At 36.4% G+C, this 23,096-nt stretch overlaps 1 long non-coding RNA gene across 10 annotated transcripts in view; it reads left to right on the top strand.

Moving 5' to 3' along the window:
* The window catches only part of LOC137489281 (uncharacterized), a 602,555-nt gene that overhangs the window by 203,335 nt on the left and 376,124 nt on the right, over positions 1–23,096 (top strand). For 9 of the 10 annotated variants that reach the window (XR_015524713.1, XR_015524716.1, XR_015524718.1 and 6 more), the window contains one exon: positions 12,731–12,831. The exons of the other annotated variant lie outside the window; for it this stretch is intronic. This is a non-coding gene — a long non-coding RNA (uncharacterized LOC137489281). The remainder of the gene's footprint in view (positions 1–12,730; positions 12,832–23,096) is intronic. 10 annotated transcript variants of the gene reach the window in all.

Here is a 23,096-nt window from a genome sequence, read left to right as displayed (position 1 = left end):
AGCAATAAAACAAACAAATCAACAAAAACATTACGTCAAATTTGAATTGATGATCTGTTTTAAAGGCATTTAATCCTACCTTCTCCATTCTTCTCACTCTTATCTTAGATTTGATGGTGGGCCATATCAAAAGTAACAATGGGCCAACTTTGGCCTGCGGGCCCTACATGGGCGTCTCTGCTCTAGTGGTACCATGTAGGTCTAGCACTTTTTAGTTTGGACGATATTTGCTAATGGATAATATTAAAGTTGTTGTTTTTTTGTTTGTTTAAAACTGATTAAATCTACAGTAAATGTACAAGTCTTTAGACATTTGTTTATAAAGCATATCAAGAATGCCCATTGAAGATCAAGACACAAAATTTGTCTGACAATTTCTCCTGAACTGCCTGAGGATGAAAGGATTTCGAGACGGCAGAAATCTATTCTAGAAATCTATTGTCGAGTTTATCATCCTTTCAAGCATACAAGTCGTAGTGAGTGGAGGCCTTCATTCGAATCCAGACCTGCCTAAAGCGCTTTCCAATTCAGCCTGACATCTCGCATATTTACTGCATCCTGCTCAAAGAGGATGTAAAATCAAACAAATGAACTATGATAAGTGGAAAACCCAAACGCTCTCATTTGCCTGACAGAATACAAATGAGAATTCAGCCATTTGTGGTCACAGGAGTGTAAAGGCAGACATAATAAAATGAAGGTTTGCCTACAGGCTTCTTTATTCCCCGAGGTGAGAGTCAGACGTTGTGTTATTATAGGTCAACGCTTCATGCATCATGAACATACTTTCAAAAGTACAGTGTGTCTTCCATCTACAGATTCTTACTTTGAATTACTTTTTTCTAACAATCTTTTTTTTTCAAGTATTTACCAGAACATCCGCAATTACAGAAATGCCTAATGGCAGGGAGAAGTTGAAAGCCTAACCAAGGTTTATATAATTGCCTTCTATTTTTGAGGTTTTATGGGAAATGACTGTTAGCAGAACAGAGCGTTCATTATAAAAGCCGTACTGGCAGGCTTGAGGAGTGGGCAACTCTATGAACGAACCCCATTCTTCATACCCCAAAGAAGGTCAAACGTTTTTTTTTTTTCCTTATTATTTTTCTAGATTCAAGGAAGAAAGATAAAGAGAGATAACAACAGAGAGAAAACTTTCATTATATTTACAAAAAAAAAAAAAATCAAATAAATAAAAATCACAAAGTTTATTCATACATATTCATCAAGATTTAGTGAGTCGAAAATTTGCAGCTCGCAAGAATAGCCGAGCTGCAAGACATATAAAAATTGAGCATATGTTGTTTATGACAACACAAATGCTTCTCAGATTAAATGTTTTACAGCTTACAGAAAGTTACAGTATTTGATAAAGAACTGTTAAGTAGTGTTCACTGATGACTATGGACTGTGATAAATAATGTATATGTACTGTCTAAATATAAAAGGATTTGAAAATTGACTGCTGTTGCTCTATCTATCTATCTATCTATCTATCTATCTATCTATCTATCTATCTATCTATCTATCTATCTATCTATCTATCTATCTATCTATCTATCTATCTATCTATCTATCTATCCATCCATCCATCCATCCATCCATCCATCCATCCATCCATCCATCCATCCATCCATCCATCCATCCATCCATCCATCCATCCATCCATCCATCCATCCATCCATCCATCCATCCATCCATCCATCCATCCATCCATCCATCCAGTTGATTTAGCATGTTGCTAGCACTACAATATGCTGTTAGCACGATTTAACATGCATATTTCAATGTCTAGCCTGTTTCTAACATGACAAACTTTGATAGCATGTAGACAGCATTCTTTATCAATGTTGTTTGCATTTTTGCAGCATATTTTTAAAATGTTTATGGACATTGTTAGTGAAGCCTCCATGTTTTTACTAAGAACACTGTGAGCATATCTCTAGCCTGATAATTAGTTTTAGCGATGCACACTTTGTAGTTACTATATTTAAATGTTGTTGCTTGTTGATCATGTTGCTAGCATGTTTCTAGTATAAATTAGCAATCTGCTGGCACATTTAGCTAGGTCTAGTATACATTGAAAACCTGTGGAAGATTCCATCTAGCCTATAGCCATATTTCTGATATTGTTCTAGCTTAATTTAGCACAATGCCGACATGTTTTATGAATGTTTCTCTCTAGCATAACAATTATACTAGCTTTAGCAATTTACGCATTGTAGTTGCTATATTATAATGTTGTTGTTTATCATTTTGCTAGAATGTTCCTAATATAAATTAGCAATCTGCTTGCAAATTTAACTAGTATATATACATTGGAAACCATTTGTAGATTTTGTAGATCTAGCATGCAGCCATGTTTCTGATATTGTTCTAGCTTGATTTAGTACAATGCCAACATGTTTTGTGAATGTTTTTAATGTAAATTTGTACATTTCTAGCATGTTGATATCATAATTTAGCCTGCTGCTATCCTGTTTCTAGTATTTTTTAGTCTTGGGAAGCACTGATTTAACAGTTTGCGATGTTTCTAGAGTGAATTAGCGCATTTTTAGGATGGTTGTCACACATTTAGCATTAATTAACACATTGTGTGATGTTTTGACATGTTGTTAGCAGGATTTAGCAGATCATTAACCTTAGTCTAGATGTTATAATTTTATATATATATATATATATATATATATATATATATATATATATATATATATATATATATATATATATATATATATATATATATATGATATGTATGTATGTATATACACACACAAACACACATACATGGTGGTTGGCCAGTAAGAAAATATCCAAAGCAAATTAACAGTCTTTGATGCACACTAAAAATAAAAAACACCTAAAATCTTAACAACCGTCCACTAAAGCACCACTAAAATGATCCTCAGACGAATGCAAAAACTTTAGTTTGACATTCTCCTCCATCATCTTTCCTTCACTCTGCTTCTCAGGAAAGTAAATTGTCATTAGCTTCTTTCAAGTGAGGAGAGTTTTCAAGGTGGAATTTCAGTTCGTTACATCTTCTCCCTCTCCAGGGAGTTTGTCCTCTGAGTGAATGCTCATTGGGAGACGGTAATTACTGTGGTTAAAAACAGATTCCAGGTAGCTTCGGTGTATTTTACCACTGTGCTTTGGGAAGGTTGAAGAGGTGGCATGATAACCGTGATGAAAGTGATTGTAACTTGCATGCAAATGAGTATATTTATAGGTCAGTGATAATATGGTTTGCGAAACTGGAGGAATGAGATGATTGCAATGATTTGTACGTTGAAGCGGATGTCTTATTGTTTTCTGAGAAACAGCACAGCACACCTGTGCCGCACACACCATGTGTTCGATTAATCATTACGGTCCGCTGCCAGGTCTCGCCACACACACAGTCATGAAAGTGATGATGAAGGAAAGAGAGATGAGAGATATCATTTATGAATTCACACAGCTTCCCACACCTGAGGCTTCCATTTGGAATTGCCAGTTTTTTTTTTTTTCAGTGGACACCTACCACCTCCACCCACTCCATACATATTTATGGATCTGATGTTTTGGTGTGTAAAAGATTTCCAACTGTGCCCAGCCAGCAGATGGATCTGTTTTTGCTTCATTTCCTCAACGTGGTGTACTGGTTCCTGTGTTACCACACTGAGGAAAGATGGAACTTTGAATTCTTTCTAGTGATTATTCCATGTTGTGTGTGCATGGCTGGGCCCAACACCTGAGAAATGTCTTTTTATGCAGTATCCATATGTAGGAATATGTAAAGCGGGCCGAAATCCAATTTTGTGTCACATGTTCATTACTGTGCATCTATATTTCTCCATTATCTATACTTTATTACATGGCTGCCTGGAATACTTGATTCTGATTGGTCAGTCATGACATTCCAATGTATGTTATTCTAAGATAATAACAATTAAAGCCTCATTGCCACTATGAGTGACTTGCAGCGGCAAATCATCAAGCCACTGTTCATTTCAGACGCGAGAGTGAGTGAGAGAGTAGTGGTGGTGTTATGGTGTGGGGGATATTTTCTTGGCACACTTTTGGGGCATTAGTAGCAATTGATCATCAAGTCAATGCCACAGCTTATCTGAGTATTGCTGCTAACCATGTCTATCCCTTTATAACCACAGTGTATACATCTTCTGATGGCTACTACCATCAGGATAACGTGCCATGTCTTAAAGTGCAAATCATCTCAGACTGGTTTCTTGAACATGATAATGAGTTCACTGTACTCAAATGGCCTCCACAGTCACTAGATCTGAACCCAATAAAGCACTTTTGGGATGTGGTGGAATAGGAGATTCACATCATGAATGTGCAGCCGACAAATCTGAAGCAACTGCGCAATGCTATCATGTCAAAATGGACCAAAATCTCTGAGGAATATTTCCACTACCTTGTTAAATCAATGCCATGATGGATTAAGGCGGTTCTGACGGCAAATCAGGGTCCTAGTAAGATTTACCTAATCAAGTAGATGGCAAGTGTACATATTTGATTTGGTTTGAAGAATCTTACAAAAGTAAACTTTTGGGGCTTTGTTTTGTCTCCTAAACACCTTCGAGCTACCGTTGGTATGTGGCGATTACTCAGATTCGTTCCTTGATTTTGTTTCTTATTAAACAGGGGCCAAACAAGTTAATAGCATCTTAAACAACAGCACAAGCCACGTGAATACACTGGTAAGTTGATTATTACCAGTACGATCACTTGCATAGAGATTTTAAAGACTTACAGGGAGTCTCACACCAGATGAGAAGCCCATTCGGTGTCTGTTTGCAGCATAAGAAAGTGACACGCTGCAGTGGTGCTTGTAGAAAAGGCTGTTTGCCAGTTAAGAAACTGTTCTTTTTTTTTTTTTTTTCTCAGCCGCCATTGTTGTGTTTAAGGGGTAAATATAAGAGTCACACACATTTACAACCCTGCCTACTGCAGCATTGGAGTGTTTTCTAGTGGGAATATAGTTATTATAAAGTCAAATTGGCAGTTTATGTATGAGGAAACTGCTTTTATTAGCCAGACAATCTCAGGACATGCCGCTGGATCTCATTTCTTGCATCTCTGTTGTTTAAAATGTGATATATAATTCATCTTTGGTGTATCTAATAGTCAATTTTAGGATTTTTGAACTTATTTATTCTTAATTGTATTTTTTGGCAGACCGCAAAGATAATTTTTATAATTAATTTATGACTGTAAATAATGTAATATTACACTGATCCTGCGTGTTCGTGGAGGCGATCAGACTTCGTTGTGCGTTGTGTGGTGCTTAGCCTCCATGTTGTGTACTAAAATCCTTTAACGTACGGCAAGTCATTGATTATGCCTTACATATATGATTTGAAAATATACAATTTGTTTTAACCTTATGGGTTAAACAGAAATACAGCTTCTTATGTTACCATCTGAGTGAAAATCGAGTAGAAAAGCTACTTCTCCTTATTTCATACACAGTCCCTTTATTTTTTTTTAAATCTATTAAATATATGTCTGGCACTGACAGACCGATTGCTCATATGAATGTAATGATAAGCCTATTTGATGTGAATTCTTTGTCCATACCATGAATACTTGCATACTTAAGAAGTTGAGTTCCGCACCTCCACGATTGATTATACTGCAGATCTGTGGCTGCTTGGGTTTGGGCTTCTTTTGTGATGCTAATATTTGATGTCGGATCTCAGCAGAGGTGACTTGCTGTTGCCCAGAAACCTGTTTGGATCTGGCCTTTAGGTAGAGCTGTGCCTCATTACAGCGTCTTGAGCTCGTTATCGCTCGCACTCCATCCTCCGCTCTTTAATAATGCATCTACAGGTGAGCGGCCGCATCATTCTTAAATGTCTGCTGTTTGTCATCCTGCTCTTGTCCGTCTGGCCTGTGAACAATGGTTTCAAGCCTTTGGTTGTAATTCGACCCTCACATAGGAAGGATATGGTCAAATCTAGGCATACGAGAAACATTAAGCTACACAAGCACTTCTTAGAACATACAATGTCGGTGAACCAGAGAGAATGGCTTTTTATTTTATTCACGTTTCTAGGTTTGGCTCAAATGTAGAAAAAATAAAAGCAGTTCTAGACTATTAATGCTTGAGCAGAAGTGCTGTCTGTTTGATGCCCGCCGCTGTACTCCACTCCATTGGGTTGAGCAAATAAAAAAGTCTCTCTCGTGTCAGCGAGCTTTGAAAACCCAATTACTCCCAAGGAACAATTATTGTCTGTTTGTGCCAGGCTCCTCGAGTCTTCCGCTTCTGTTCATTTGAGACAAGGTAAAAACAGTGACACTGAGATGGAAAATGATTTCTGGCATGATTCACGTCGCTGTGTTATTCTATTTATGCCTGGTTAGATTAATAAGAAGGCATAAATATTTTGTTTATCTTTTTAAACGCAAACTCAAAGGCGCATAAATATTTCATGTAATCTTTTAAGGAATGGGGTACATACCCAGCAGTTTTATCATCATACAGCATCAGTAAAAAATTCAAGAATTCACATTCAGCTCATTATTTATACATCGCTTGTTTGGCATTCTGTCCCTGAGCTCAAGGGATCCCTGGGCTAAGGGGTGAGGAGAGGTTAAGCTCAGGTCTATCTCAAAACTCCCCCGCTGCTGAGGCTAAGGTGAACTTCCTGAGAGTAATGCTGCATTCACACCAGACGAGGAAGAAACGTCAAGTGCGAGTGATTTACATGTTAAGTCAATGCAAAAACGTGAATAGACATCCTGCAGCACAATACGTGCAAATGAGACTGCGCGAATGATGCGATCCATGCAAATAAAGCAGTGCAAGTTGAGCAATTGCGTATTGCATAAAAAGATAGCTTTTTTGCATGCCGCAGCCAGTGTTGCCAGATATAGCTGACTGATTCCAGCTCAAAAATTACCCAAAACCTGCTGAAATGCAAAAACAACCACTCAGACTTCCGAAGGCTATCTTAAGTGTTTCAAAAGTTGAGGGCCGAGAGGGCGGGGGGTGTCTGGGGCTGGGGGGCAAACCGTTGCAAAACCAGCCAAATTTTCACTATCCGCCTATGACAAAGCAGAAAAAGTTGGGACCATATGGAAAACGCAAAAAGGAAGTATTGATTTCCAAATTTACTTTGACTTGTATTTCATTGCAGACAATATAAACCCAAAATATTTCATGTTTGTCTAGTATCCTTCATTCCATTTGTCTTTTCAGACCTGCAACACATTCCTAAAAAAAGACAGGAGACAGGAGAAGTTTAGGGCTAGCAATCGGGTAAATTGGTTAAATTTTGATGTGATATGTGATTTGATGTGATTTGATACTGGTTTAGTCAACAGGTTATTGTAATTATGATTTGCTACAAAAGCAGCCTCCAAGAAAAGTCTAGACCTTTAGGAGCAAAGACGGGCCGATGATCACCAGTTTACAATCAAATACATGAGAAAGTTATTGAAATGTTGAAAAACAATGACCCTTTGTCAAACTTTACAAAATCCTGGCTGCAGAGGAAAAGGATACAGGTACTTGACGGGCCTGTCTGGAGTCCTGACCTGTCTCTAATAGAGAATTTGCGGTGCTTTTTGAAGCACAAAATGTGACAACGAAGACCCTGTACTTACTTTTTATTTACCCACCTAAGGACTCGTTTGCAGGAAGAACGGGACAAAATGACACCTGAAACACTTCATCACTTGAAGTCTTCAGTCCTTAAATGTATTTTAAGTGTTGTGGAAAGTATTGGCAACATTGCAAAATAGTAAATACTTTACTGTTAACTTTTTTTTTGCAATGTTTTGCAATAATCAGAATTGTAATACATGTTTATTAAAAGAAAACTTTAAATAAATTTATGAAAAACGCATTAAATAATGTGCCGGTGTATTGTCTCCAAAGATATACAAGTCAAAATAAATTATTTTTTTATTTGCGTTTTCCATATTGACCTAACTTTTTTGATTTGGGGTTGTAGGAGAAATATGAACATGTTGATCTAATTCTCTAATTTGACTCTCCTGTGGTTTCATAATGAATCCCTTGGCATTTTTGATCAGTTTTAAGGGGAAAAAGGAAGGGAGGGAGATGATTTGATGGATGAGGGAAAACAGCTTGACTCTGTCAATGACATTGCAGCATGTTAGGTGAATGACCTTGCTCAGAGTGATGAGAAGAGGTGCGGTGTCAAGGCACCACTTATGTCAGAAACAGCAAGTCAACTGCCACACACACACACACACACACACAAGTTGCAGCAAACACACCCAAAGGGAGGTAAAAGTCGAAGAAGCCAGAAATGTGTTACTATCATGTTGTCGCACCAGGATGTAAATGCAGCAGTCATTTGCAATTGAAAATCTAAATCAAGCATGGTAAACTTCCACTTAAATGGGGAGTAAACTGAAAAAATAACAGAACTTATAGACAGATTAAACCAATCAATGAAAAAATCAAATACATGTTTTTCATGTGAACCGGAAGTTACTCCTGAACAAGCTAATCAAGTTAGTTTCAAGGGTGTTTCAAAATGTATACTTGAAACACCCAGGCAGGTGTGTTGAGGCAAGTTGGAGCTGAACCCTGCAGGGCACTGGACCTCCAGAAACGAGATTGGTGACCCCTGATTTAGATGTAATGAAAATCATGAACAACGAATGCCTGAATTCAACCTTCCAAACTAAACAGCCACTACACTCACTCTCAGCTTTCACATCAGACTCTTTTGCACCCACACACAATTGTTGATGAAAGGAGGAGAGGACATATAGAGAGTTATGAAGTCGTCCCGCAATAAGTGTGGAGGGGGAGAGGACCCGGTGCATTACAGATAAGAGGATTACAGGCAGAGCTTCCTCTAACTCTTCATTTGAGATTTCAAAGCTCCTTCAATCCTCTTGGGGAGCCGCCATATCGAGGGTGCTAATCTTCAGTGCAAAGTCAAAGGGTACGTTTCAAAGTCTGGGCACATCTGTCCTGTTATCTTCACAAGCCCCATAGATGGTCAAGGTTTCCTTAGCAAGTACAATTCGGGAGGTTAAAAAGAGCCGGCAGAGGAAATGAAGCTTTTATAAAGAAGAACTGCTGATTATATGTTAAGCAGTGATACTGTAAACTATTTCACACATCAGAGAATGTTGAAGTCTGGTCTTTTTTCTATTTTTAAACTATCTGTCAGCTAAATAAATACACTGTAATCCCATATAAGTAGGCAAAACTCAAAAAATTTGAGGTAATCAGTTACGTCAATTTTTTAAGTTATGAATTTTCGATTTTAAGTAAACAGAAACATCAAGTTTTCAGTTTGTCGTACTTTGTGCACGATACTTCTCCTAACTAAAAATACCCAAGTTACCCAGCTCATACATTCTAATGGCAATTGTTTTAATTTCTCCCAACTTTAAATACTTACTAATCCTAATGTTGCATTGATTCAAACTTTTTAAACGGTAATGTTAAGGTTATTTAGCAACTGGGGCTAAACACGTTTTTTGTAATGCACCACATGTAAACGCATTCTGAACTCTACATTACATTTAACTGTTACTGTGATTATACTGATTTAAACATTAATTTATTATTTCTTGGATTTTTTATATTTTACAAAATTTGACTATTTTGACTTTGATGACATTATATTTATTTTGCAAAACACTAGTATTTAACTTAAAGTGAAATGAAAGTGAAAGTGAAAGGCTTTCTAGGTTAATTAACTAGGCCAGTTAATTGGGTTAATTGGGCAAGGTCAATTGGGCAAGCCACTGGACAAAAGCATTTTATTTTATTTTATTTTATTGTACATATATATATATATATATATATATATATATATATATATATATATATATATATATATATATATATATATATATATATATATATATATGTCCATCAATCAAACTCAAGGAGGCAAATAATTTTGACCTTACAATTTTATGTAGAGCGTCACGGTGGCGCAGTGGGTAGCACGATCGTCTCACAGTAAGAAGGTCGCTGATTCGAGCCCTGGCTGGGTCAGTTGGCATTTCTGTGTGGACTTTGCATGTTCTCTTTGTGTTCACGTGGGTTTCCTCCGAGTTGGTTTCCTCCAAGAGGTTGTCCTTCAAGTCCAAAGTCATCCGCTATCGGTGAATTGAATAAGCTAAATTGGCTGTAGTGTATGTGTGTGAAAGAGTGTGTATGGATGTTTCCCAGTACTGGGTTGCAGCTGGAAGGGCATGCGCTGCGTAAAACATATGCTGGATAAGTTGGTGGTTCATTCCGCTGTAGCAACCCTAGATTAATGAAGGGACTAAGCCGAAAAGAAAATGAATGAATGAATGAATGAATTTTTATATATAAACATATTTTAAAAATGTATTATATTATTAATATTTATTATTATTATTATTATTATTATTATTATTATTATTATTATTTCAGCCAAACTACAAGAAATAATAATTTATCCAGAATAAAAAAAATATGGTAGGAAATGCTTGGTAAAAAAAAAATATATATATATATATATATATATATATATATATATATATATATATATATATATATATATATATATATATATAATTTTTATTAATATACTATTGATATAAAAAAATAATTTCTGCAATTTCACAGGAGGGCTAATAATTGTGCATTGGATGATATAAGATTTTGGTAAAAGCTCATGCTCAAGGTTAGTAACTGCATTATTACTCACAATAAGTATTTATTAAGCAACATGGCTCTTATTAACAATATAAACCATTCATTTATTTGACAACAAAATCTTCTAATTTACTAAGCAGTCTATACCTAAAGCATAACAATGGTTTAACATTGCAGACTGTGTCTTTATAAATAGATTCATGATTGACTAATTAATACTTATAAATCAGTGTATAATGTGATATGAACATGCAAGATGAAGTGCATCACTAATACGTATCAATAGCACTATTATAAGTGTAGCTACAAATGTCATAATAATACTGTGTTGTGTCTTTACACACTCAAAAAACTATTACTTATTTTAAATGAGCTGGAACGGCATAATTTCTGAGATTATTTTGGGACAGGTTAATTGTTTTATGTTCAATCCACTTAATTGTTAATTGTTGACTTAATCGATTTGTGTTGGGGCGGCATGAATGAATCGTTTGGAAACACAGTGTTGATGCATTTACAGAATTATTATTGATTATAAATAATTATAAACAGACTTATACTTCATTATAAGCATGAGCTTCCTTGAGTGTTACCATTATTTATTATATTTACCCAGTAGGCTTGATTTAATTGAATCACACCAACTCTCAAATATCAGATTATTCTCTTCTGTTTCACACATTGAGTCATTATAATCATTATAGATTACCAGCAAAAAAGAAAAGAAAAAATGCATCGATTAACAACATTTAAAGCTTATTTTCCCCAGTTTTTCTGTCTCAGTTTGATAACAGAGTGCTGCTTATTTGGCGACCTTCTGTGCAAGTGCTGGTTTGACACACTGCCGTAAATCACCACAAAAAATGGCCTGCAGTTTTTCCACATAGCAAACTAACCAAGGGGCTAAAATGTGTTTAATCTGTAGGACTTGTATGATCATCCTTTTAAGGAAATCAGCAGTGCGAATGCAGAGCCGGCAAGTGGACAGGTTTGTGGAGTCGTGTATAGCGCTGCTGAGAGACAGACTTCTTTATGAACAGAGTTTGAGAAGGTTCAGACAGATTAGCGCTGAAGATGCCGAAAAATGACAGCAGCACTGAAGATTCAATAATTACTGTCTGACAGAAAACTTAATAACCTGCAGGAACACTAAGCTTCTCTAGAGAGCTCCGATTTGAGCATTTAACTATTACGCAAACTTATACGAATAAAAATGTTGGGAATTTTTATTAGGAAATCTTTGAAAATGTAATATGATTTACATGGCAGCAATGAACTTGACCCATTAAAATAATAGTTTACCCAAAGTTTTAATTCTGCCATGATTTATTCGCCATTTACTCACTCACTCGCCATCACTTGTTCCAAATCAGTTTTTTTTTTTCTTTTTTCCTGTTGAGCACAAAATAATATATTTTGAAGAATGTTGGAAACCTGTAGCATTGATTTTCAAAGGAAAATAATACTATGAAAATTAAGGGTTGCAGGTGTCCAACATTTTTCAAAACAGCCATCCGTATTCATTGCAAAAACACTCCTGCTGTACACATGTTGTCTGCTGCTGTACACATGCAAAAAAGTGTCGTACCATATGTAAGTATTGTATTGTTTAAAGTAAACACTGTGATTTTCAGAACATTTTATTGGCAAAAACTCTAACCATTATCAGTCGGTTAGCAAAACCTGGATACATTCTTGCTATCTCTTTTTTTTAACCTTATTTTAATGAGTAAACAATTAAATAAAAACAATGCAGATCCCATATTATATTTGGAAAAAATACAACACCAAACATATATGCTGCAGTCTCAGAAATAAAGATACAAAACCGGAGAGATACCTTTTCAAAAAGGTACAGGTGTGTAGCAAATGTATCCTCATTTGTACCTTAAAAGTACATATTACCTAAATAAAAAAAAAATATGTATAACTCAAATCCTATCTTTAATGTACCATTATGCACCTGCAAAGTACAAAAGTGGTACCTTTACAAATTTTGTACCTTTATTTCTGAGAGTGTCCTTGTATATTATTTCACTACAGTTTATGCTAAATGCCAAGTCATCTTACTTTAGCCATTTATATTGTTCATAGGAAACTGAAAACACCCGGAGGAAACCCACACCATGCCAACTCCACATTGAAATGCTAACTGACCCAGCCGAGGCTTGAACCAGCAACCTGCTTGCTGTGAGGTGAGCATACTACTCACTGCGCCACCGTGCAGCCCTGCATTAATAATAATGACCTGAAATGTTTTATAAAAAAATTAAAAACTAAAGATAAGACTTTTTTCCAGAAGCAAAAAAATATTTTAGGAAATACTGTGAAAAATGCCTCGCTCTGTTAAATATAATCTGTGAAATATTATAAAAATAAGAAAGAATCACTGGAGGGCTAATAATTTTGACATCAACTGTATATATGAAAAAAAGCATTATGTTGCTATAGACGTCAAGGCTAAAAGAACAACAGAGGCATATTCACTCTTTAACAGCAACTCGTATGCTCTTACAGTGAATAAAATCTATGAAGCAAATTTTAAATTATTTTTACAGTAGACCTCAATTATCTCTGCATTCACGATGGTACTTATCTAAACGTATGTCTTTTTGATCCACTGATGTTGTTCAGGGTCTTTCACAATTACAAAGACATTATTATATATAATGTAGTCACTTTTTCAGCATTACCTATTACCTACAGCCTACATGCAGATTAGTGTCCATGCGTAGTGTCGGTGGCCACTTTTAAACGTCCATCATTTATTTGACTGAGTTTAGTATAAGAAAAGAAAATCTGAAGAATAAATATGTCAATCCTTTCCATAATGGACCAGATTGCTAGACCTTTAGTCAGCAGCTATTTCCACAGAGCTGTTAGATGATAATGTGAGCCTCTCCGTGGGCTGTTTGCCTCTTTTAAGATGAATTACAGCCAGGCTATTTTAAAATCATCGCACAATGCCACTGCAATCTAAGCTTATTAGTTTAATGTACCTGCAATTTACCATCAAGTAAAAGTAACACAACATGCCATTTCTTACACCTTGAACAGTCTTAAGTCTGGATGTATAAAAAGGTATTTAAATACATTTAGACTTTTAAACATTTTATAGGGCACCTATTTTACCCCTTTTTCAAGACTTAAGATAAGTCTTTTGTATATCCAGAATGTGTCTGCAACGTTTCAGCCCAAAACACCCATCAGATTATTTATTAATAGCTTGCAAAATATTGAATTTCCTGCTCTGAACAACCATGTAGCAGTTTTTGTGGCCTGTGCCTTTAATGCTGCTACTCCCCGCCCACTCTTCCCACATGCCTGTCAGAGTTTATCTTAATCTCCGCACAGTGAAAGACATTAAGGAAGCAGATCTCACGGATTGTTTGTGGTAAATACTACAGTAAGAACTTTCCCAATGATTATTTGATGTATTTGTTGTGTTAAGGAGTCAATGAGAACGATAAGTCACACAGTGTCGTTACAAAGTTTTTGCACACAAATGTGGCAGGATACATGGCAATATCCAATGCTGTATGGATATCCATTATGTTAATGTACAAAATAAACCTGATTTAACGTCCTAGAACCGGGATTGAACTGTATAGAAGGGGTACATATCCACAATGAGCCTGTGTTGGTTTATCAGCCGATTCAAATGCTAATACTCATTAAAATGGGCGTAATCAGCTGATATATATAGGCCAGTAGGGGCTTTCTGCACCTACTGGTAGGCTCAGAAGGCTGTTATCATCCATCCACATGATTAATCTGATCACAAATGGCTGTGGTCGGAAGTTAACGAAAATTATTTATATTTAATAAATTTCCCATTAATTGTATTTTAACAACATCTCAACCCTCAACTCAACCATCACAGGATATATAAAACAGATCTGGATCTGGAGACTTCTCTATTAGGATAGCTGATTAACCATGTTAATCGCAGAAGGCACCTACTAGCCCATATCTATCAGCTGATAACCACTGATAACGCTCATTCAATCGAGTGATAACAAACGCATGGAGTAAATGATAGCAGAATATTTAATTTTCGATGAACTATGCTTTTATGCTGTTAACTCATGACACTTATTATTGCTGAATATTGTTAAAAATGGATCCTTGTTGTAAACACCAGCACAAAACTTGACCTATGATCTTGCTATTGTGATGTTGATGCATAAACACAGGAAGAACAGAAAGTCCATGAATTGTGGGAACTGAGGTTTTTATACATGCATTTGAGGAAACGACCCCACATGCATCCTGAATCCTAATCGCATTATCAGTCGCTCATCATGAGGGATCTGCCAGGCCGAGGAGATAATGTAATAAAAATTATGAGTGATGACTTTTCTAATTTGCCTCTAAAGACGAGCCCCTGGACAAGCTCTATCGATCCCACTGGCTTACATGTTTCATTGAGTGCTATGACCCTTCTACCCTCTGAGCGAGTTTCGCATGGTAAAGTAATAGTGGTAGGTTGACTCTTATGAAATATGAAGTCTTCCGAGAAGGACTTGTAGGAAATTATTTTTAGAGATTTCCTTCCCTGCTTTGAAATAGAGGAAGTGCTTTAACTATAGCTCAGGGGCTTGGGGAGGATTTCTTAACCGAATTGCCAGGGCGTTTTACTATAGGACAGAGTGCTGCTTTACCGGATACCATGGCCAGCTGGCCGAGTTCAAATGCTGCATCTGTATTATGAATATTATAGCAAAAGCTGTGGGGTAACTGTATGATGTGAAGTTTCATAAACTAATTTTGAGAGGAGTACATGACATGATTGAGCACGACTGGTCGCTCATCTGTAATCAGTAATAATCCAATCTGAGTGATCCTAGTTTACTATACATGGATCATTTTCTTCCTACTGCTTTATCTTAGTTTGGAAGAATCCCCCCTTCCATCCTATCTCTAAATCTTTCTAAAAGGGGGAGATATCGAGACCTACCTAATCTTGGATTCCCCAAAATGCTTATTGACCGGGCGGGACCCCTGAGCTCAAATATCTCTGAGCTCAGGGTTCTTTCCTGGGACAGCATGCCAAACCTGCTTTAAATGCTAAGCATATCTAAGTGGGAACTCTTGAAAAGGTTCTGAGCGGTGTATTTGTGTCACTACTAAATACATTAAGTATGTGCTTTGAGTGTAATATTTTGTGAATCTTTTACTTTTTCTTCACTATACTTTCTGAATGAAAAAATAATAATTATTAAATCATGCTGTGACTTTAATTCTTAGAATTGCGAGATACTGTACAGTCACTTTATAACAGAATTGCAACTTTTTTTTCTCAGAATTCTGACTTTACACCTCCGAATTGAACTGTAGTTTTCAGAATTGCAAGATATAAAGTTAGAATTATGAGTGGTAGGTATATTTGTGTCACTACTATGACTTACTTACTCCCAGGGGAGTTTATATCGAAGTTGATATTTAGCTGCACCATGTTGGTGTTTCACTACATCTATTTTTTACGAGGTGGGTCGTTAACCCAATGCTCAACCTCTAAAAAGGAGGACCAGGGCATACACCCATACTCTACAGACAATTTAGCTTACCCAATTCACCTATAGCGCATGTCTTTGGACTTGTGGGGGAAACCAGAGCACCCGGAGGAAACCCACTCGAACACGGGGAGAACATGCAAACTCCACACAGAAACGTCAACTGGCCCAGCTTGAAATAGAACCATACTTCTTGCCAAGAGGCAACAACGCTACCCACTGCGCCACCCCACCGCCAGTAAATAAATATGCATATATGACTTAAATATGAATGGTTAGCAGACGAAAACATAAATGTTTTGGAGTGGCCCAGCCAGAGTCCTGACATAAATCAAATTGAGAATCTGTAGAGGGAGCTTAAAATCAGGTTGATGGCATAGAAACCCTCCAACCTGAAAAAGTTGGAATTGATTGCTAAAGATGAATGGGCAAAAATACCAGTGTAATCATGCAATATGCTGGTCAGCATTTATAGGAAGCATTATTGATTGCTGTAATAACAAATAAAATCTTTTCTATTGATAACAGAGAATGGTTGAATAATTTTGGACATGCCACTTTTTGATCGAAGGTAAATAAAAGCTAAGAATTTTATTGTACTCTTCTTAAAATCTTTTAGGAGAAACATTTGTCATTTCCATAAAATAAATAAATAAATAAATAAATAAATAAATAAGTAAATAAATAAATTATTGGTTGAAAAAAAGTAAGCATATGTAAAAAAATAAAATAGGCAAGGGTACTTTGTGCAAGGCATTAATTATACTTGAGAGTGCAATGACAGACCTATGGACAGCACCAGATGTCTAGTTCTTCTGCTCTCTCTCTCCCACACACAACAAGACAATTACTGTAAATGCATGTGGCATTATAAAACTAAAGCAGTTTTGGGGAAGTACAGTAGTAATTCACATTTATTTAATAACTCACTCACTGCTGCTCATTTTTATAGCCACATAGCCGCAATCCTGCATTAATAATTCTAAAATGATGCTTTGAAATTAGTAGTGGAAGCTTGAACTATTAATAAGGTGCAAAAGTAGTTCTGCACACACACAAAAAGTGGCTGCGTTATCAGCTTGGGCGTGCTTTTTTTTCAATTATTCCACTTATATTATACTTTTTCTTTTTTTTTCTTCAACCAGCCAATGCTTTAGCATTAAAGTGTCTTCCAGGCCTGGTTCCAGAATTAAATCTCTAAGGGGGCTTCTTGAAGTCAGAATACTCTTTCCTTAATGCACATCTATTTTGCACATCCATTGCTGTGTCAATAATTGCACTTTCGAGGGTGAAATCGTGAGTGAATTTATGAAAATTCTGAATGGATTTTAGCCTAGACAGCAAACAAAATGTGCTCTCCTTATATAAAAGCTGTCACTCATCTTAGAGTAGTTTATTCATGTCTCGAATATGTTCTGCTGCAAGCAATTATGTATTCACAACAGTCTGGAGCATAAGTTTCATGACGTTTAATGATGATTAGAAAATGGACAATAGATGGGAAGGATGCGTGTGTTGTATTGTTCATCAAATTGCACTTTTATGATTTGCTTTTAATGGATAATGTAATCTGCAGGTAAACTCTAGTTTTAATAGCTAATTTCTAATAACTGATTTATTTTATCTTTGTCATGATGTCAGTAAATAATATTTTACTATGTATTTTTCAAGACATTAGCATTCAGCTTAAAAGGGCAATTTAACTAGATTAATAAGATTAACTAGGCAGGTTAGGGTAATTAGGCAAGTTATTGTATAACGATGGTTTATTCTGTTTATCAAAAAAAAATATATATAGCTTAATGGGGCTAATATTTTGACCTTTAAATGGTTTTTAAAAATTAAAAACTGCTTTTTTTCTTGCCAAAATAAAACAAACAAGACTTTCTCCAGAAGAAAAAATATTATCAGACATACTGTGAAAATTCCCTTTCACTGTTTAAACATCATTTAGGAAATATTTAAAAATCAAAAAATCAAAGGAGGGCTAATAATTCTGACTTCAACTGTATAGTTGAGGACATGAATAATGCTTTATATTTATTTTACCATCATTTGACAAATTAGATTTTTTTTTTTTACGCAATAGTTACTCTACTTGGTAACACTTTTATAATTATTTAACTCATTTTCTATTTGTTAGAAGTAACTAGTAACTATAACTAATTACTCTTTTAAAGGAACATGCCCAAGACATGGCAAAGAATAAATGTAAAGGGTGCTTAAATCGTCCAAGGAATCAAGGATGCTCTGCAGCTGTGTGTGAAATCACGGTGTGATCTTGAACTGGTGTGTGCCTGCAGGGCACGATGGGATATGTAGTTTGTTAGAATGACAGGATTTTTTCTCCAGCAGCCTGCAATGGCAACACTGCTGGTAATCATGACAATTTTACTTCAATTATTATTCATTCATTTTTTTTTTCGGCGGAGTCCCTTTAATAATCAGGGGTCACCATCAATTATTATTATTCACTAAAATAATTGAATACTATGAGTCCATGTAATAAAGGTTAACAATTCATTCATTCATTCATTCTCTTTTCGGCTTAGTCCCTTTATTAATCAGGGGTCACCACAGTGGAATGAACTGCCAACTTATCCAGCATATGTTTTACGCAGCGGATGATCTTCCAACTGCAACCCATCACTGGGAAACATCAATACACACTCATTTACACAAGTACACTACTGACAATTTAACCTACCCAATTCACCTTAAGAACATGCATACAGAAACACTAACTGAGCCAGCCGAGGCTTGAACCAGCAACCTTCTTGCTGTGAGGTGAATGTACCACCCACTGCGCCACCGTACTGCCCAAGTTTAACAATCTATATTTTCATTCATTCATTCATTTTCTTGTCGGCTTAGTCCCTTTATTAATCGAGGTCGCCACAGCGGAATGAACCGCCAACTTATCCAGCAAGTTTTTACACAGCGAATACCCTTCCAGCCGCAACCCATCTCTGGGAAACATCCACACACACATTCACACTCACACTCACACTCACACTCACACTCACACTCATACACTACCTACAATTTAGCCTACCCAATTCACCTGTACCGCATGTCTTTGGACTGTGGGGAAAACCGGAGCACCCTGAGGAAACCCACGCGAAGGCAGGGAGAACATGCAAACTCCACAATCTATATTTTATGAACTAATATTTATTAAGATTAGCGAATACTACAAAAAAGTGTATTGCTCATTGCAAATGAATGCATTAAGCAAATAATCATTGTATTGCACTGTGTTACCCATTACACACAAGTGTTTGTACATAACGCCTACATGCCAGCACTCATGTATCAGAGCTCACGTTGGCTCAAATCAAAGGGGAATGCTTTGATCAAATCCTGATGTTCCAGTAAAATGCCTCAGCGCTCACTCTTTTTCCATTTTATCCAAACGGCGGCCCATTTTCTGCCTCATACAGATGGAGCCAGCTTGCCATTTACTAATGCACCAGACAATCCAGTCGGTTTGAATTCAGCCGCTGTTTAACTGGCACCAGTCATTCAGTCTGTGTATACAAGCCTTCTTTCCCTGGGGTATTTGCATAGCATGATCTATATCCATTTGTAAGCACTGGTAGGGATTGGATGATGGGCCCAATTACCCTTAATCATGCGCTATAGCTGTACAAAATGGAAATACCGAGCCTGACTGCCATGTGAAGTTTTGACTGCCCTTCCGCCCACTTTCAGACAACGAAACTTCAATTATTTTGAGATGTGACTGCACTTGTCCTATTTTAGTGTGCTGGAATATTCTCAAGCTGTTGACAGGCAAGCCATTTCAAGTATCCACTAATGACATCAGGAAATGTGGAAAGAGTAAAACCAAAAATATCACCGAGTCCAGTGTGATATTTTGGATTTCCCAGAATAAGATGTTTGTTTGTCTTGCAAACAATCTTCAAGCCACACTCCAAGACAAAGCTATAATTAGAAATCAGTTTTAATTTCTCTAAAGCAAACACTGCACAAACTTGACTTTAATGATCGCCACCACTATTGTCTCATGGTTTGAATATGCATATCTGCTAATTCAGAATTTGGTTGTCATTTGAATAATTCAGGACTCAAACAAACTGCTTCACTGCACAACATGCTTTTGTTTTGTTTTTTTTCGTTTTTTGTCCAAATATCAACACTTTTTTAAATCAAGAAGTGTTTTCTAGACAAGCAACACATTTTGTCTTCTTATCAGAAATAATTTGACAGAATTAAATGAGTTTTTCCTTAACCTTCCTGTCGTGTTCGGGTCAAATCTGACTGAATTACATCTTAAATCACTCATAAATATTGTGTTTTACATCTGATTGCCTCAAGGCCTTATGATTTCCTCCACACTATGCTTGTGAACATGAAAAAAAAAAAGCGATGATCATTTCTTTCATTGAATTTTGACTGTTTTACTCATCCTTGTTACGCCTGTGGTGTTCCTGGTCATAAGTGACCGCCATAGGAAATGAATGGGTATCCAGACTATGTTCATCCATCAGACAGAAAACATAACCATGTAGACCATATCATTAATAACATTATTTATCAATATGTGGCTCCTTTTGGATTGATGGAAGCTTTAGAAATTAAAAATGTAAAACACTCACTCACTCACTCACTCACTCACTCAATCACTCACTCACTCACTCACTCACTCACTCACTCACTCACTCACTCACTCACTCACTAGCTTAACTTAAATAATTTTATTGGATTATACCATAAGCATCTCGCTCAAAATGACCAAACTATAACTAGTGCTAGTTCTGAGTCCATGCTCACCGTCTATGCTCTCAGTCACTATTCCCTATATTAGTACACTAATATAATCCAACTGAAGGACTGAATGAAACTTCGAGCACTCAATGCACAGGAAAGGATACTGTTTTGTTTGTATTTTGCTGGTTGATAATTCATACAGATGGATTAAAATGTCAATTTCTTTGGTCAGACATTGTGATAGTTATATTAAGCAGGCTGTTATTTGTTAATGAAACAAAGTATTTTGATTTCTGTCATGTATCGTTCATTTTGTGTTCATTTGTATTTTCGCTGCAGTTATTTTATGTTTAATTCTATAATTTCATGATAAACACTACTTTAAGACTTGGTTCACAGCTAAAAAAAAAATGTTAAATAAATATTTGGTGGTGAAAAATGCTTTTGTTTAAGTTTAAGAGCAGTTAAAACAGACAGTCAATTTTGACTGGGAACACTAAAGTAAGGGGCGGGATATGAATATGACAGGAGGGTTAAAACAACAAATTATTCTGTAATGTGGTAAGCAAAATAATATTATGATTAAATAAAAAATTGATGAATAAAATATAATTTAGTATATCCCGTTGGCAGAATTTTTTGCTTGTTTTAAAGGGCCATGAAACTCCCCTGTTTCAGCAGGGTGTTTTCACACCTCTAGTTTGAAAAAAGTCAGGAAAGTGGGTGTGTCTAGCTCTGTTTAGGTGGGAGTGTCGGGGGAGGGAAAAGAGGAAGGATTTGAATAAAAATGGGAGTTCCCATTTGGGCACGCGCTGATTTTCACAGAGACAAAACAAACACACACGCAGGGGAGAAAGACAGTGACTGTGTTTAATGACGGTGAAATGTTTGATACCGCACGTCGTATAAGAGAAAAAAACCTCTGCATTTCTCGGTAAATCAGATGCACTAGGTTGGACAGAAAGCTGTGTGTGTGTGTAGACTATCCTGTCACAAAATGCGTCTAAAATTAAAGAATACTTTGCAATAGTTTGCTTGCAGTGTTCACATTTACACGCGAAGAGTAGCATTTACAGCAGATCTGTCAGTCCATAATATTGTAGTGATGTTAGTGTAAACTAAGTAACTTAGAAATCATTTTAACTCAGGTCTGTCTTTAAACACTAAAAGAGTACTGCTGACCATACGAACTATAACTTTGCCATCTGATTGAACAAAGAAAGGGCACTGATAGTACAAACTTAACAAATCTGTAGAGACAGGACTATTAACACCAACTGGAGCCTCGTCTTTTTTAAAAGGAGACGAGCAGCTAATCCGGATTTCACTATTTCCAGATGCAAAAAGCTCTCGAGTAAAAAATGTTCCGTACAAACGTATTTGTGCCCTGTGTCGCGTGCACTGATCCACACGCAAGTCCAGTTGCTCTCTCATAGCAGGAAAACCTTCACTGCAGCACATTATAAAAGCAACACTGACGACCCGTATCTCCAAACAATTCTTAATCTTTTCCCACTTCTTTTGGCAACACAACATGTCTTCTCTCTGCCGTCTAAACACTGTTTCAGGTACAGTCTTGGAAACTAGCATGCATATTAATAAAGTTGCACCGCATACACAATAGAGCGTGCTGATTGGTTTGAACTAAGTTTTACTCATGAATGAATGCAGCACACTCAGAGACACAATAAGGTACTCCCAGGTACAGACGTCCAGTCTACACGCTGGAATACACGCTAAGATCTCATGGCCGTGACGCAGCTTCAAAAATTTGTTTCAAACCGGAAGTACGAATTTGCTCGAAATAACGCAAAAACAACCAATTTTCACTTTTTTAGGGAAATATATGTGTCCTAATAGTGTTTTCTAGCAGTGTGGGACACATATACGACTGTCAACAGTTTAAAAAATGTGTTTTGGTGTTTCTTTAAGGAAAGAACTCAATTTTGACATATTGGTCACTGGGAATTTTTATTATTTTAATTTGGTCTCATTTATAGGAGCCTCAACTGACAACATACTTTTACGTTTTTCTTGGAACATAATTCGGGTGTGAAGTGGTTAAAAAACGATTCTGGCACTCATTAAAGCAGTCTTTTCCTCTCAAACAGTCTTTATAGCTCGGCGGTTACACAACCCCATTTAGCACAAAGGTGCTCTTTGCTGTTTAATGCATTCCTTAATTACACCTCAAGTGCTGACTCACTGCT

This window comes from Danio rerio, chromosome 24 (assembly GCF_052040795.2).
Source record: "Danio rerio strain M-AB ecotype USA chromosome 24, GRCz13ab, whole genome shotgun sequence".
Classification (NCBI taxonomy): domain Eukaryota; kingdom Metazoa; phylum Chordata; class Actinopteri; order Cypriniformes; family Danionidae; genus Danio; species Danio rerio.
Note: the sequence above shows the minus strand (reverse complement) of the source record. Positions and strands in the feature narration are given on the sequence as shown.